Source organism: Bactrocera latifrons, unplaced genomic scaffold, assembly GCF_001853355.1.
Source record: "Bactrocera latifrons isolate USDA-ARS-PBARC rearing strain unplaced genomic scaffold, ASM185335v1 scaffold_230, whole genome shotgun sequence".
In the NCBI taxonomy this organism is placed as follows: Eukaryota; Metazoa; Arthropoda; class Insecta; order Diptera; family Tephritidae; genus Bactrocera; species Bactrocera latifrons.
In genome coordinates, this window is record NW_017535853.1 from 352832 (window position 1) to 367178 (window position 14347).

A 14347-nucleotide genomic window follows, 5' to 3' on the forward strand; every position below is an offset into this window, starting at 1 on the left:
CAAAGGAATGAGTACGTATGAGCTATATAGCCAAATTACAAAAACAAACAATAAAAAAACAACTGTTTTATAAACATAGAGAGAGTCAGTCAGTTGGACGGGCAGTGTGTCCGTTCCGTTTGGCTGCTCAACTGTTGAAACTGTTGAATACAAACAAGCATACATATGCACGAATATGCGAATGCGAGTGCATATTGTACCCAAAGTGATYGTGGTGTGCGCCAACCTGAGGCATATGCCACAGCAAGCGAGCGTGCGCCGCTCGTCATACGTACTAATAACTAAATGGTAGAGAGGATAATACAGAATGTACATGTATTTTGTAGGCGAAGAATATCAAATCGTTAGTGGTTCCGTTTACATCGAGTCTTGCAATATGCGAGCGATACATTTAGTATTTTGTCAAATACATAACTATGCAGAACAAAAAAATAAAAAACAAAAAACAAATATATGTAGTACTACCGGACGCATGCCAAGAGCAAAGGCGTTTAGGAGGCAGCAAGTGCGAAGAAGCTGACTTTTATGCGCTTGTAAATATATATAAATATTTGCTATTATATTATTCAAGCATTCTATTTTATTTGCTATTAGCCCGTTAGAAAATACAAGCACACATTTTACTTTGATACCCTAAACATACGTATGTATGTATGCTAAGTTTGCCGCGAAATTTGATAACTCGAAAGGTAACGGTGCAAACTCTATAAAGTTCTTCAGTTTTTTTAGATATAGTTCGAAAATTTTGCACACGGCCTTTTCTACCCAAAACACTGCTTATTTGTCGGAACCGTTAATATCGGACAACTATAGCATATAGCTGCCATACAAACTGACTGATCAACCTCGAATTARCGAACTTTTTATAMCATTTTATGCTATGGCGAGAAATTCAACTGTGCAGGGTATTATTGCTTTGGTGCAGCCGATGTTAAGTTTCGTCTTGGCAGAAGCTCTCAAGCAATACAAAAGATCGCAAATGAAAAGTTTWGCAGAAAACACTTGTTTTGTTGTTTGTATGTATGTATGTACGTGCTTTGTGTATAAGAAATGAAAATGAAATGCGAATATCAAAGATATAAAAAAAGAAGTAACGCAAAATATCGGAAACAAATGGCAAGAAAATTCTACATATGATTCATAGACTGGCACYACTTCGTATGTATGTATGTTTGCATATGAAAAATAAAAACAGGACAAAATTTAGCACAATCGGCTACTGATTTTTTTATTTCATCAAATATTTTCAGTAGAATTTATTGAATATACTTTTCCATATTTTTTATAAATTTATATGATGAAAATATAACCACTCATTCAGACAAAATACCTATTTARACATATGTATGTGTATGTACAGCCTGTAACTGTGCTAATAAGACACGAGAGCGCCAACGACCATACCCAAAGTCCGAAAAAACTGTATGACAATATAAAAAAAAGGTACACAAAATGATTTTACCGAATTAAGTTAACCGAAATCATACATACTGTAGAGATATCAAAAGAACCATGCGTTCATGAATGTTTGAGTATGTGAAGCCTCTCTGCAACATAAGTGTCTTCTGAGTTCTAAATCAAGGAACCGTTTCGTCGTAATAGCATCTGATAAAATTTGAYCCGGATTARCAAAAAAAAGTAGACTCTTTGAATGATGATTTTTTTTTTCAAATTATTGTTTCTCGAGTGGAAATCTCGGCGTAAAAGCATCTGATCAAATTAACTAAAAAAACCCGGATTAACAAAAAAAAGTAGACTCTTTGAAACGCTTCTACRACATTTTCAACGGTAACGTATCCTTGATTCCTTTGACATATGGAGATCAAACTTCACTCGAACATAAGAATATTGTAGGAATCTAGGAAAAATGTTTATATTTGTTTTATGGRTTTATTCGGTATTCGGGTCGATATGTGAGAATTGATGAAATACTTKTATGGTTCCTTCGTTTTGCTTTAAAGTTCTATGGTATGAAATGAACTTTGGAGTTCTGGCACCCAAAGACTTTTTTTGCTCTTAGAGCATAAAGAATAATAAAAACGAACTTTTTCCCCAAATATGTGTTTCTCTTTAAAACGAAGCATTGAAGCAAATTTTCAGTCTGCTTGGCATATAAAACTCTAAAAACATTTAAATCTAGATAATAACAATATTATATATTATGAGATTTGAAGCAAATCAAAAATTAAAAAAAAAAAAATTCCAAAACATTTTTAGCAGTACAAACATTTAAATTGGGGCATATAAACTATTGTGCTCCACATGCACATCACTTATGTTGCTCTATACGAATAACTRCACTTATTTTCCACCAATACGATCGTAATTAATGCACTCGGATTCAGCCGGTCTTGCATTTAGGCACATGCCATGAGCTCTTGCACCTTCCGGTAGCTAAACAACCAACATTTGATCGAAGAGAGCACGGGCAGCCTAGAGAATTGGCCGAAAAACTCACCCTCTGCTTTCATATATAGTTATGTACAAGTATTCGGCTTGACACGTTTGTAGTGCAGGTGGGTSTAACACGTACCAATGCAGCAAAGGGTAATTTGTTGGCATTGTAATAAAAAAGACAGTTGGCGGGGAAATGAAAATGCAACAACAACAACAGTAGCAACAATTATAATTCTATAGCGCTTGGTTGAACGAACTTGCGCATGCGATTACTCAGTTTGGTTAGAAACGCCGAAGTTGTATGTATATATGTATACATATGTATATACATACATACAGATGTGATCATTTATCTGCAATAAGCGCAGCAACAGATAATAATTTTTTTTCGAATTGTATGTAACATTTTCAGTCTGTATATATTAGGGTGGATCATAACATCACCATAAGTTCTAAGAGTTAGAGAACAATGCTTGAAACTCCAATAAGCTGTGCGTCTAAACATTGCGTAGATCCCAAGTGAAATAGTACATATGAGAGAAATAAGTCTTATGTTTAGGTTCAATCTTAACAGTTTATGGTTAACCTAAATAGCCAGTTCTGATATCGGTCGGATATGATTATTGCTTTGCTTAAAATATTATATCATACAAATCTAGGAGTATTTTCAAGATAAATTCATTTATAGACACTAAGGATCGCATAAAAAAAATTTAAAACAATTTATAATCATAAATGATGAGGTCTATGAACCTTTTTGTGTTCCTTTAGCGAAGACAACAAACCTTGGTGAGGTCACAGGCTCTTGGTTTACATATAGCRGTGGCAGCAACCCGAGTTCAATGACATTTAGTGAGGTCAATGACCCAATTGTGTACCTTTAGCAACGGCAGCAACCGTTAGAGAGTTCAATGAAAAATTTGTTTACATGTAGCGAAGACAAGAACCAAGAATGACCTATAGGCAAGAAAACAGACCGAGGTCAATAACCCTTGGCAGGGCCTATCACATCTTTGTACATATTTAGTGAGGTCAACAAAATTTATTTACCTTTTGCGAGTTCAATATTCCCTTTGTTTACAATTAGCCAAGACAACAATCCAATGTCAATAAACCATTTAGTTAAACTACAATATATTTTGAAACGCTAAGTTGAAGTAACTACCTATCGGTTAAATTGGGGCTAGGAGAAAGTCTGATCTATTTGTATTAACTTTCAATTAGAATACTCGAAAACGTGTTTCCTAGCAATACCATCGTAATGAAAACCAATCTTCATATGTCGAGTTGGGGTAGCCCTTGACCACATTATATATTGTTAAGCCGATTTGTGTATGCTTTTTTTTTCATTTTATGCTGTCACAACCAATATTCGAACAAAATTTTATAATACACTTAAGAAAATCGTTGCTAGGTACAAAATTATGTTGTGCACAAAATAAGTTTGAAGTGCAATTGGACAAAATACRATGCATACTTTTAGGGAGTGATTGACTGAATACCACTTGCTCACTTACACATACACACGCACAACGATTTTGTTTGAAAAAATGCCGCTGAAACATTTTCTGTTATGCGTTGTGCATAACGAACTCTCGTGACTCTTGCGGTTCATTGCTTTAGTTTGTATGGGGAAATACATACTATACATACATGTATTCATATAAGTCAACAGTTAAACCATTTACATATGCATGTGTTGAACTGTTTCTGCTGTTAATGCAAACATACACACACATATATATGTCTGTGCAATTATATACTCGCATGCTGTGGCCGAGTAAAGTAACCGTTCACCCAGCACCCAGCACCCACAGCGTTTACTTCCTGTGAGAGAAAATTGTAGAAATTGCCGAAACTCCATTAATTACTGCTTGGCTTATGTCATCCTGAGCTTTAATATTAAATACCCGTCTTTATTTTATAAAATTTATACAAACAAAAAATACATAAATTAATTTTGTTATAATGCCTCAAGAGCACACAAGCTGGTTATTACTTATTTACAAGTCCAAATGCTGCTCGGCGCCCATTCACAAGCAAAATAAAATGRAAAAAGAAAAAAATTATAATTCAACTATGTAGAGGTCAAAATGCAAAGCGAAAATTGGAAAACAATTGCCAAGCGTTGTGCAGAGCGTTCAGTTTCGCGTCAGCTTAGCGAAGGCTAAGATTAATTTAACCGAAAGTGATACGCTTTTGACTTGATGACTTTGTACGGTTTTTAAATAAAAAAAGTGGCTTTCAAATATAAAATATATAGTAATAATTGTACAGAAAATTAAAATTGTGTTTTAACAGTTGAAAAGTAATGTAATCGTATTGTTAATTTATTGTAAAAGAAATAGTGTAAATAAATAAGCGTATAATTGAAAGGAAGCTGCTTTTACCGAGTACTGGGGACAGTGTACGGAGCTGCTGCGACTCAGAAAACATCTACACTTTTACTTCGTTTTAAGTAGCAAGTAAATGCTTGAAAAATATTTTTATAGTTTTGTTTTCATAAAAAAATATTTAAGGGGTTACATGGGTGGTTCGAAGAAAAAACTACTTTTTTCAATACATATATATTTTTTTCATGTAATAATGAAACATTGGTAGTCGAAAAAGTCTTGTCGTATTTAATGTTAGAAAGGTGAGATTTTAGCTTCACTTAACCAAAAAAAAAATATTAAATTCACGGAAGTAGGAAAAAAGTTAGACTTGTTCAAAAATGAGTGAAAATTATGAAGAAAATCGCTATAATTTGAAAGTTTTTTTATAAAAAAAGGAAGATTGCCACGCAAGCCACAAATGAAATTTTGTGAAGTTTATGGAGACGGCGCTGTAACAGTTCGTGTAGCACAACAATGGTTCGATCGCTTCCGTTCTGGAAAATTCAAAAAACTGGTCGATCAAAATGGTACATATTTGTTTATTTATTTATTAGTATAAATATAAAAAAAAATAAGTTGAAGTTTGGTTAGAAATAAGAGAAGACTTTTTCGACTACCCAAAATTATTTAGTACTGAGTTATGTATATTATAATATGTGGAATATTGTGTCGTCCACGAGAAATCTTCACTTTGAAGTTTCGAGAAAAAGGCGCTTAAAGTTGAGTTGAGTGATTATAGGTGATCTCGAGCACCCAAATTTTCAAGCTGATATCTACAAAATGATTTTGGAGATTTTAGAGAATTAAATTTTATTTTTTTTTTGAAACCAGTAAGCCCATGTAACCCCTTAAAGGGCATCCTTAACGGCTTTCGCAATTAAGAAGCATATGTTTGTATATGAAATACATATTATTCGAATAGTGTAATAATAACTTGAAATATTCGCTGGTGCAGATCTTAAATTTTTTTATACTGTCCAAAAGCGGTTTAAGATTTTGAGAAGCTTGACATGTCTCAAAAATTCAAAACTGTCAAAACGTATAAATAACAAGGAAAAGCTTTAACTTCGGCTGTAATGAAGCTGTAGTACYCTTCACAGGCGCATTTCTTACAGCATAATAAGGTATAAAAAGATCTTTATCTCGGTTTTAAAGAATTAGTTTGTATGACAGTTATATGACATAGCTTCGCATAATAATTTACGCCAAATTTCTTGAAAATATCTTGTCAAGCAGAAAAGTTTTCTTTACAGGACTTGATTTTCATCGGTCAGTACTATACTACTATAGCAATGGGCTATAGTATTCTAATCTAAAAATATGTTCGAGGATCGTAGCGTTACCTTGAACAATAAATTACGCAAAAGTTCGGGAAGATAAAACAAATTAAAAACAGTACAGACAAATGAAACATTTTTACATACAAAAACTAAATTTTCGACAAATGAGTAGAATATTGCAAAATTTCAGAACGATAGCTTCATAATTGTRAGACTAGTTCGCGTATATATGTACATCATTATACTTGTTTGTATATCTTATAGGATCCTTTCTTTTGGATGTATCGATTCAATATACCGTGGCCAACTTAATRTACCCTGTTCAGTGTATGAATTGTGTATTTACAAGTTTCTCTTTAGGAAAGTACGCATAATTGTCTCGCTTAAGATTTCATTGAAAGGTTATTGACTTCGCTGAACCACCTTTCAAACAACAGTCTTCAAATGAAAAATTCTCGGTAGTTAAGTAGGCAGTAAAAACACGTCTTCAAATACATTTATGGATAACGRATCGAATACTATATTACAATCCTAAAAAGGTATATCATGGTAATCTCCTAATAAGAAGATAGTTCTAATTACTCCGTGTAACCAACAATGTGTTGACCACCACTAGTATTTAAGAACAAATATACAAAAGGCTAAAGGTCCAAAATACTGACGCTAAGCGCATGATCCGCATAGCATATGACAAAAAATCAGCACTTTTGTAGAACTGGTTCAGCTACTGTATCAAACGACTTTATAACACAATGTATTCAGGTACAAACCTATGCATTTAAAGAAATACACTTATCATTACCCTCAAATCGGCTTGAAATATTTTTATTGGATTATTTGTGCTTTTCCTTCAATAATTCAGAATTTAGAGTGGTCAGCAAAACGTGCACAGACACAGTTATGTACATAAACACTCATATAATCATAGTTATGATCAAATCATGTATCAATCAATCAAATTTTAAATACAAAAAAATTAAACAACAAACAGGAAGTGGCGTTGAGCCAATCGCCTACAGCTTCACCGCTTAATTGTAATTAAATTATGATATTATTCTTTAATTGTTCAAAAAGCCATATGGTGGTATATTATTATGGCGGCACATGGGTGTGTAAATCACTGGCTAAAGTGTCGTGTGCAAGTATTGCATAATTACTGGTAATATTTATGAATTTACCATACAAGTATTTCTGGACATAAATAAAAATAAATACTTGAGAATTCAACTTTACTTGACTGTCGTACTTTAGTTGGTATATTAACACAAAGTTTSTATTAGAAACGCTTAAATATGATTTCATGGTTGAACTTTCGGGATTACATAGAAACTTCAATACCGAAGTGGCRTGTTGATTTCGGGATTGACATGTGTTATGAAGGTTTTAAACTGTTAAGATATACATTGTGACAAAAAGCACCAGGAAATTGTAATTAAATTCCCGTGGTAAATACTTGTAATATTTGAAAAAAACGTAAGTTGTTTCTAATTACTAAGGCAAATATGAGCGCGATTTGTCAACCAATTTGTATGCTACGATTTTTACAATGGATAAAAGTATCGAACAAAGAATTTGTCTCAAATTTCGTATTTCTAAACAAATTTTGTATGCGGAATCGGTGCGCATATTGGAAAAGGCTTACGGTAATTTAGTTTTATCAAAATCACAAACCTTCGAGTGGTACTAAGATGGTCGAGAGATCGTTGAAGACATTCCTCGTGCTGGACGAACTTCGACCACTTCAACTGATGAATATACAAAAAAAAAGTGAAGGATATGGTACTTGAAAGAGAGCTCGACATCTCTCGCGAGTCCCTTCGAATAATTTTGGGTATGACATGCCTTCTTGCTCCATTCGTCCCGATAWAGCGGACTTTTTTCAAAGAGAGTACGATTGTTACCGAATTTAAAGTGAAAAATGTAATTAACCACCCCATTCACAAAGTTTGGCGCCATGTGATCGATTGGCGCCATGWATCGATCGAAGAGACAAAACAATTCGTTGAAGGAGCTGAAGGGCTTTCTAAAAAGTGTTTATGAAAAGATTTTCGTGARATGGAAAAATCTTAATTTTCAGCATCCGTTAGTGGAAATCTGAAATTTGTTTAGAAAATGTGTTAGACGCTAAACGAACGTTGAATCCCGAAATATCGGGATTCTAAAGTGCTAAAACAGCATTTTAAAAAATTTTGGAAAATGAATTTAAATGAAAAATGTTCGAATTTTTTGGAAAATATATTTATTAATATCTAACAATTTTGTCACACAATTTGTAACATTTCCGCGGCTTTCGCAGCAGCAAAGACCTCAGCTTAAAATATACTGCAGTGGTCCGGTTGCCTTATGCCTAATTCTGGACAGTATATTCCCGCACCAACTCCATCGTCCATCTTCGAGACATCAGTATAGATGTTTAGTGTTCCGCATAGCTAACAAACCTTTACTCCATCTTTATTTTCCTATGTTTACTTTGAACTTTTTTTCCCAGTTACAAAATGTAGTCATGTAGTCGGCATGTAGTCGGCATTTGCCTAACCCCATTACAAACCGAGCTTTGTCCGAAAGTTCTATACGCAAATTCKCATGCAGCCAGTAGTCGTCGATTTTGCTGTGCAGTTTTCTGGTTTTATAAAGTGTGTCTAAAAATTATCCGCGTAACGAGTTTCGTTGATTTAATTTTTTTCACCTGTCTGTTGACTAAACGCGAGCTAGTCCCTCAGTTTTTGAAATATGAATATGAYATTTTGCACACGATTTTTTCAACCCAAAGAGCTGCTTATCTGCCAATATCACTACAACATATAGCTATYATACAAAATGACTGATCCAAATTAAATTCGTGTATGGAAAACGTTTTTATTTGACAAGTTATCTTCACAAAATTTTGCACGAACTATTGYCTCGATCTCCGAAGAAATGGTTGAGATCGGATCACTGTAGTATATAATTGCCATACAAAATGACGGATCCAATACAACTTCATGTATTTAATACTTTTTTATTTAACAWGTTATCTTCACGAAATTTTCAATCTTCGGAGAGATGGTTCAGAATGGATCACTATAGGATATCGCCACCATACAAACTGGACGATCGGAACCAAGTGCTTGTATGGAATTTTTTATATTTGACGAGATTCTTGACGAAATTTTGCATAAGTTATTTCTTAAAGCAATGGTGCAATCTCCGCAAAATTCTTTAGATCAAGTCACCATAGCTTATAGTTGCCATGCAAACTGAACGATCAAAGTTTGTGTAAAGAAACTTTTGTATTTGTGGAAGGGTGTTTATTATAGCTTCGGTGCAATGGAATTTAACCTTTTTTCTTCTTTTTTATTTTATTGCAAATATGACTTCAATAACATTTCTGCTATACAAGTTAGCGTCTCAAAAGAATAGAAGAAATAAATAATTTTTTTGTAAATAATTGTTCGACTCCTTCATAAGGTACAAAGAAGCGCTGCGCTGGGTATATAATTTGCGTGGTTGAAATGAAGAAAACAAAAAAAAAAAAAAAACATAATAAATTATATCTTTCTAATAAATCAGCATTTTGGGTTTTCTATCTCTATTTGTATTTATTTGTAACGTTGTAGATTAATGTGCGCTTTCGGCGTTCTTACTGAGCAAAGACGTTTATTAATAATGTTAACTGCAGAACAAAAATACACAAATGTACACGTCAAAAAGTCAAAAAGCAGTGTAGCACCGTGTCTGCAGTTAACTGTTAAAATACAAAAAGTCGCTTATATACATACGAATATACGCGTACACTGAAATAAACATAGTAAATCTTCGRTATGTAAATATAAATTTCGACAAATGATTTGCAGCCACAAGTGGTAAAAATGCTTTGCTTTCATGTCTGTTTATTAGTCACATGCGAAGCTGAGAAAATACWCAAAAACCGCAGAGATAATTAATTAAATCACAATTTGTTGCAAAGAAAATCTGTTGCCAGCATTTACGAGCATTCAAAAAAGCACAAACACAAACAACAACTACAATTGCTTCCCTCACCAATTAATTTGCTTGAGTTGTTTTAATTTGTTGCTGTTTTCGCGGCGCTGTGCGCTTTCGTGTGTATGTGCGTCTATTCGTGTATCTTACGGCATTCGGTTGTTGTTGCTATTGCTATTGCTGTATCCGTTGACTGCTGGCGTGTTTAATTGCCAAAAATTATTTATTATTTAATAACATATTTGACCGTGATACATAACTTGAGATTTTATGTMCATAAATACATACATACATATCACGTAAGGTGTGTGTGTATGTAAATAGCGCCGCGCGTTGAGCTCAGCTCCAGTGCTTTTCTATGTATTTTCGTAAAGTTGGCGTAGACTTTTTGATGAATTCAAACACTTGCGCCTCTAAGATTTTTTGTAGTTGCATCTATATTTGCAAATACACTTTATACATATACATATGTAAATATACATATACTTGTACTTGTATGCGCAGCATTGTTTGAGCGCGTCAACCGAGTCTCCACAAAGCGCAACTACTCTCCGTAGCGCTGTTACAAAAGTTAACTACATTTCCGTTTGGTGGCATTTTTATGTGTTAGTTGTGCACTTGTGTTTATGCATATATATGTATGTAAGTATGCGGTTTAAAGACCCGAAACCGGTTCTTGAGCTTGCGTTCAATAGGAGTCACTCCAAGCGTACGCTACGTGCGAAAAGTTTGGGTACTGCAACGGAATGCCAGTTGGTAGGTGAACCGTGAGATCATTTAATGGGCGAGTAGTCATATAAACTTATATGAAAAATTATACATAACTTTATAAGAAGAATTTGTTTATTATGGTTAAAGCCGAGYATTAAAAATATTGGGTAATTGTAGCTCCCTGAGCTTGCTTTTACATCGTTTGTCGGAAAACAATTTGCAGAAAAKCGATTTTTTTGATTATCTATGGAATGAGCATATATTTGAGAAAAAATCTCCCAGAATGTGTAACCGGTAAATAGTTTCGGAGATATTCGCATAATTGTATGAAGCCTACAAAATTAAGTTTTTTGTGCCGATTTTACGAGTAAAAGGGGTTTTCTTCTTCTTGTTTATTGACACAGACACCGGTTATAGCCGAATTTACAAAAGCCCGTCAGTTTTTCCTTTTCGCTGTTGGCACCAATTGAAGATTTCAAGTGTAGCCAGCTCCTTCTCCACCTGGTCTTTCCAACGGAGTGTAGGTCTCCTCTTCCTCTGCATTCCCCGGCGGGTACTGCGTCGAATGCTCTCAGAGCTGGAGCGTTTTCATCCACTCGGGCGATATGACTTAGCCACCGTAGCCGCTGTCACTTAAATCGCTGAACTATGTCAATGACGTCGTATGTCTCGTGCAGTTCATCGTTCCATCGACTGCGGTGTTCGCTATCGCCAACGCGCAAAGGATCATAYATCTTTTGCAGAATTTCTTGAAGGCTCGTAACGTCGACTCATCAGATTTTGTCATCGTCCATGCCTCTGCACCATATAGACGAATGGGAATAATGAGTGACTTGTAGAGTTTGGTTTTTGTTCGTCGAGACAAGGCTTTACTTCTCAATTACCTACTTAGTCCAAAGTAGCATCTGTTGACAAGAGTTATTGTGCGTTGGATTTCGATGCTGACGTTGTTGTTGGTATCAATGCTGGTTCCAAGATAAACGAACGACCTCGAAGTTATGATTGTCAACAGTGACGTGGGAGCCAGTCTGGCGCGGTTGTTGAGGCCAATGATATCAATATCGTAGTCGTACGCCAGCAGCTCTACACTCTAATAGAAGATTGTCTCTATTTAACTCTGCAGCTCGTATTGTTTTTTGCAGCAGTGGATTGAAGAAGTCACACGATAGGGAGACTCCTTCTCTGGAACCTCGGTTGGCATCGAAAGGTTCGCAGAGGTTCTTCACGATCCTGACGAAGCTTTTAGTGTAGCTCAACGTATTAGCCGGAGATATCAAGTTCAGATATGCTGTCGAAGACGGATTTAAAATCGACGAATTGSTGGTATGTGTCGATCCTCCTTCACGGGTTGCTTTCCAAAATCTTGCGGATGGTGAAAATCTTGTCGATTGCCGATTTTCCACTGATAAGGTCCAATCAGGACTAMCTTACAACTGATTATTCYGATTTTTTAAACCTTGCATTAAAAATCGTTGGCCYGAAACCAGTTTGTGACCTATAACCTCTTAGGTGAAGTTGTTCAGAATGATCCGTAGAACATTACCTGCATATATAATTTTATAGAAACAAAAAACCGACGCGCTGTAGTGAACATCGGTATATAAATATGATATACATAGGTATATCTGGGTAGTTTCTTACACTGTGACTAACTAATTGGTTATTCACTATATTTGTTGTCTCGAAAAAGATTTGCTAATTGAGGTTACTTTTGCGAAAATTGTAAGCATATTTTCAAACGATGCAACAATAAATCAAACAGTTCTCTTCCCGAATGCTCATACGAAGCAACTATATAAAAATATACAAATTATATAACTAAAACAATAAGCCGTTAATTAAGAGAGAGTTAGCGATTCGTTTTCTGATATGTCGCAGAAACTTCAAAGCAATTCTAACTTGGTCCCACTTATTAACGGTTTTAATCCTGTTATATTTAAGAAAATTTAATATTAAGTTTATCTTGTAATATCAAAAAAAAAAAAAACGGAGAAAATATTTATGCTCATTTTTCTTGTTTACCCTCTATAAGAATTTGTTTCACATCTTTCAAGATTAGCCTCTATAAGAATTCTTCACAATTTTTTGCTGCTTACAAACGCATCTCTACAATATATGGTTTACAGCAGCACTTTATTTGGCATTATCGCTACTGCGTTCGAGTTAATGATCGGCTATTTATGGTCGTAGTGAGGTCGTTGGTCTAAGAATTCATTAGGTGCGAATTTTAGCGTTTGAATTCACTGATTTATTATTCTAAAATATTTTAGACTTTGCATTAGTATGTGTATGCGGCCTTGCATGGAGCGCATTATTCAGCAATTTTCGGCTTCAACTATTGAAACTACAACATTTACCGTTATATCGAGTTTATTCAACTTCCTTATTAATATTTATTAAAACAATTTCGAAAATAAAAACGATTAGCCACTAAATTATACTTAATTTTTTCAGTTGATATTTCTTTGAGTTTGAATAAAATATACGAAGATCGATTAAAAGTTATTTTTCACTATGGATGAATGCCTAGAACATCCTTGAAAGAAGGAGAAGAAGGTAAGCAATCATGCCATTGGCACGCCCATAAAACGTTGTTTTCCAGAAACGATTAATCAAAACACACAATTTTGATACTTCGCATTAGGCTAAAGCGGACCCCGATTTGAAAATTTTTGATAATTGACTGTTGAATGAACTGTTGACAGTGAAGAGTTGTAGATAATTTCGTCTATCTTGGAAACAGCATTAACATCGACAACAAAATCAGCCTCGAAATTCAACACAGAATAACTCTTTTCAAAAGGTGCTATTTCAGACTGATTWCGCAATTGAGAAGTAAAGTCCGTCGAGAGAGGCCAAAGACCAAGCTCTACAAGTCATCTCAGCACCGTCCTGCTATATGGCGCAGAACGATGGACGATGACAACATCTGATGAGTAGACATTAGGGGAATTACTCTACAAGTCATCTCAGCACCGTCCTGCTATATGGCGCAGAACGATGGACGATGACAACATCTGATGAGTCGACATTAGGGGAATTACTTAAATTTGCACAAAAGTTTGTCGGCGATTCTCTATCAGTTTGACCCAAAATTCTATGCACCGATCAGACAAAGATGGTTCAGTTAGACTGTGGTACAGAAAAATAATAAGTCTGACAATCCCTTAATAAGCAAGTCAACAAAAAATATGTAACGAAGACTAAAAAAAATAATGCCTCAGACTCATGTTATAAGCATGTTTTTCTTGAAGTGGTGTTGGGCATCTAGCAAGGATCACGGTAATTAGGAACACCATTTATTATGTTAATTCTAATCTGGAAGGCTGGGTTCTAACATACATGGGTTTACGGGTTTCAAAAAATCAAATTTTTTTATTGTCTTATTAAATTCTACAACACCTCAAGAACATTTTCCTAAATTTTCAAGYTGATCCGAGTAATAATTTCGGAGATACAGCCTTGAAAGCTGGCAAGCTTTCTCGAGAACTAATCAATCGATCTTCATGAAATTTTACACAGACAATTGTTAAAGACATGGACGAGGGTTTGTTTTTTCGATTACAACTATTAAAACAAAGTGCCGCGAAATTTTCACTGAAATTTTAATTTATTTATTAATTT

At 34.6% G+C, this 14347-nt stretch overlaps 1 protein-coding gene across 1 annotated transcript in view; it reads left to right on the forward strand.

Annotated features, from left to right (window-relative positions):
- The first annotated feature begins 4706 nt into the window (after nt 1-4706).
- Nucleotides 4707-14347, forward strand: part of LOC108968880 (probable serine/threonine-protein kinase nek3) — a 21465-nt gene continuing 11824 nt past the window's right edge. Inside the window, exon 1 of the mRNA XM_018933197.1 lies at nt 4707-4862. The gene's annotated coding sequence lies outside the window, so the exon portion shown is untranslated. The remainder of the gene's footprint in view (nt 4863-14347) is intronic.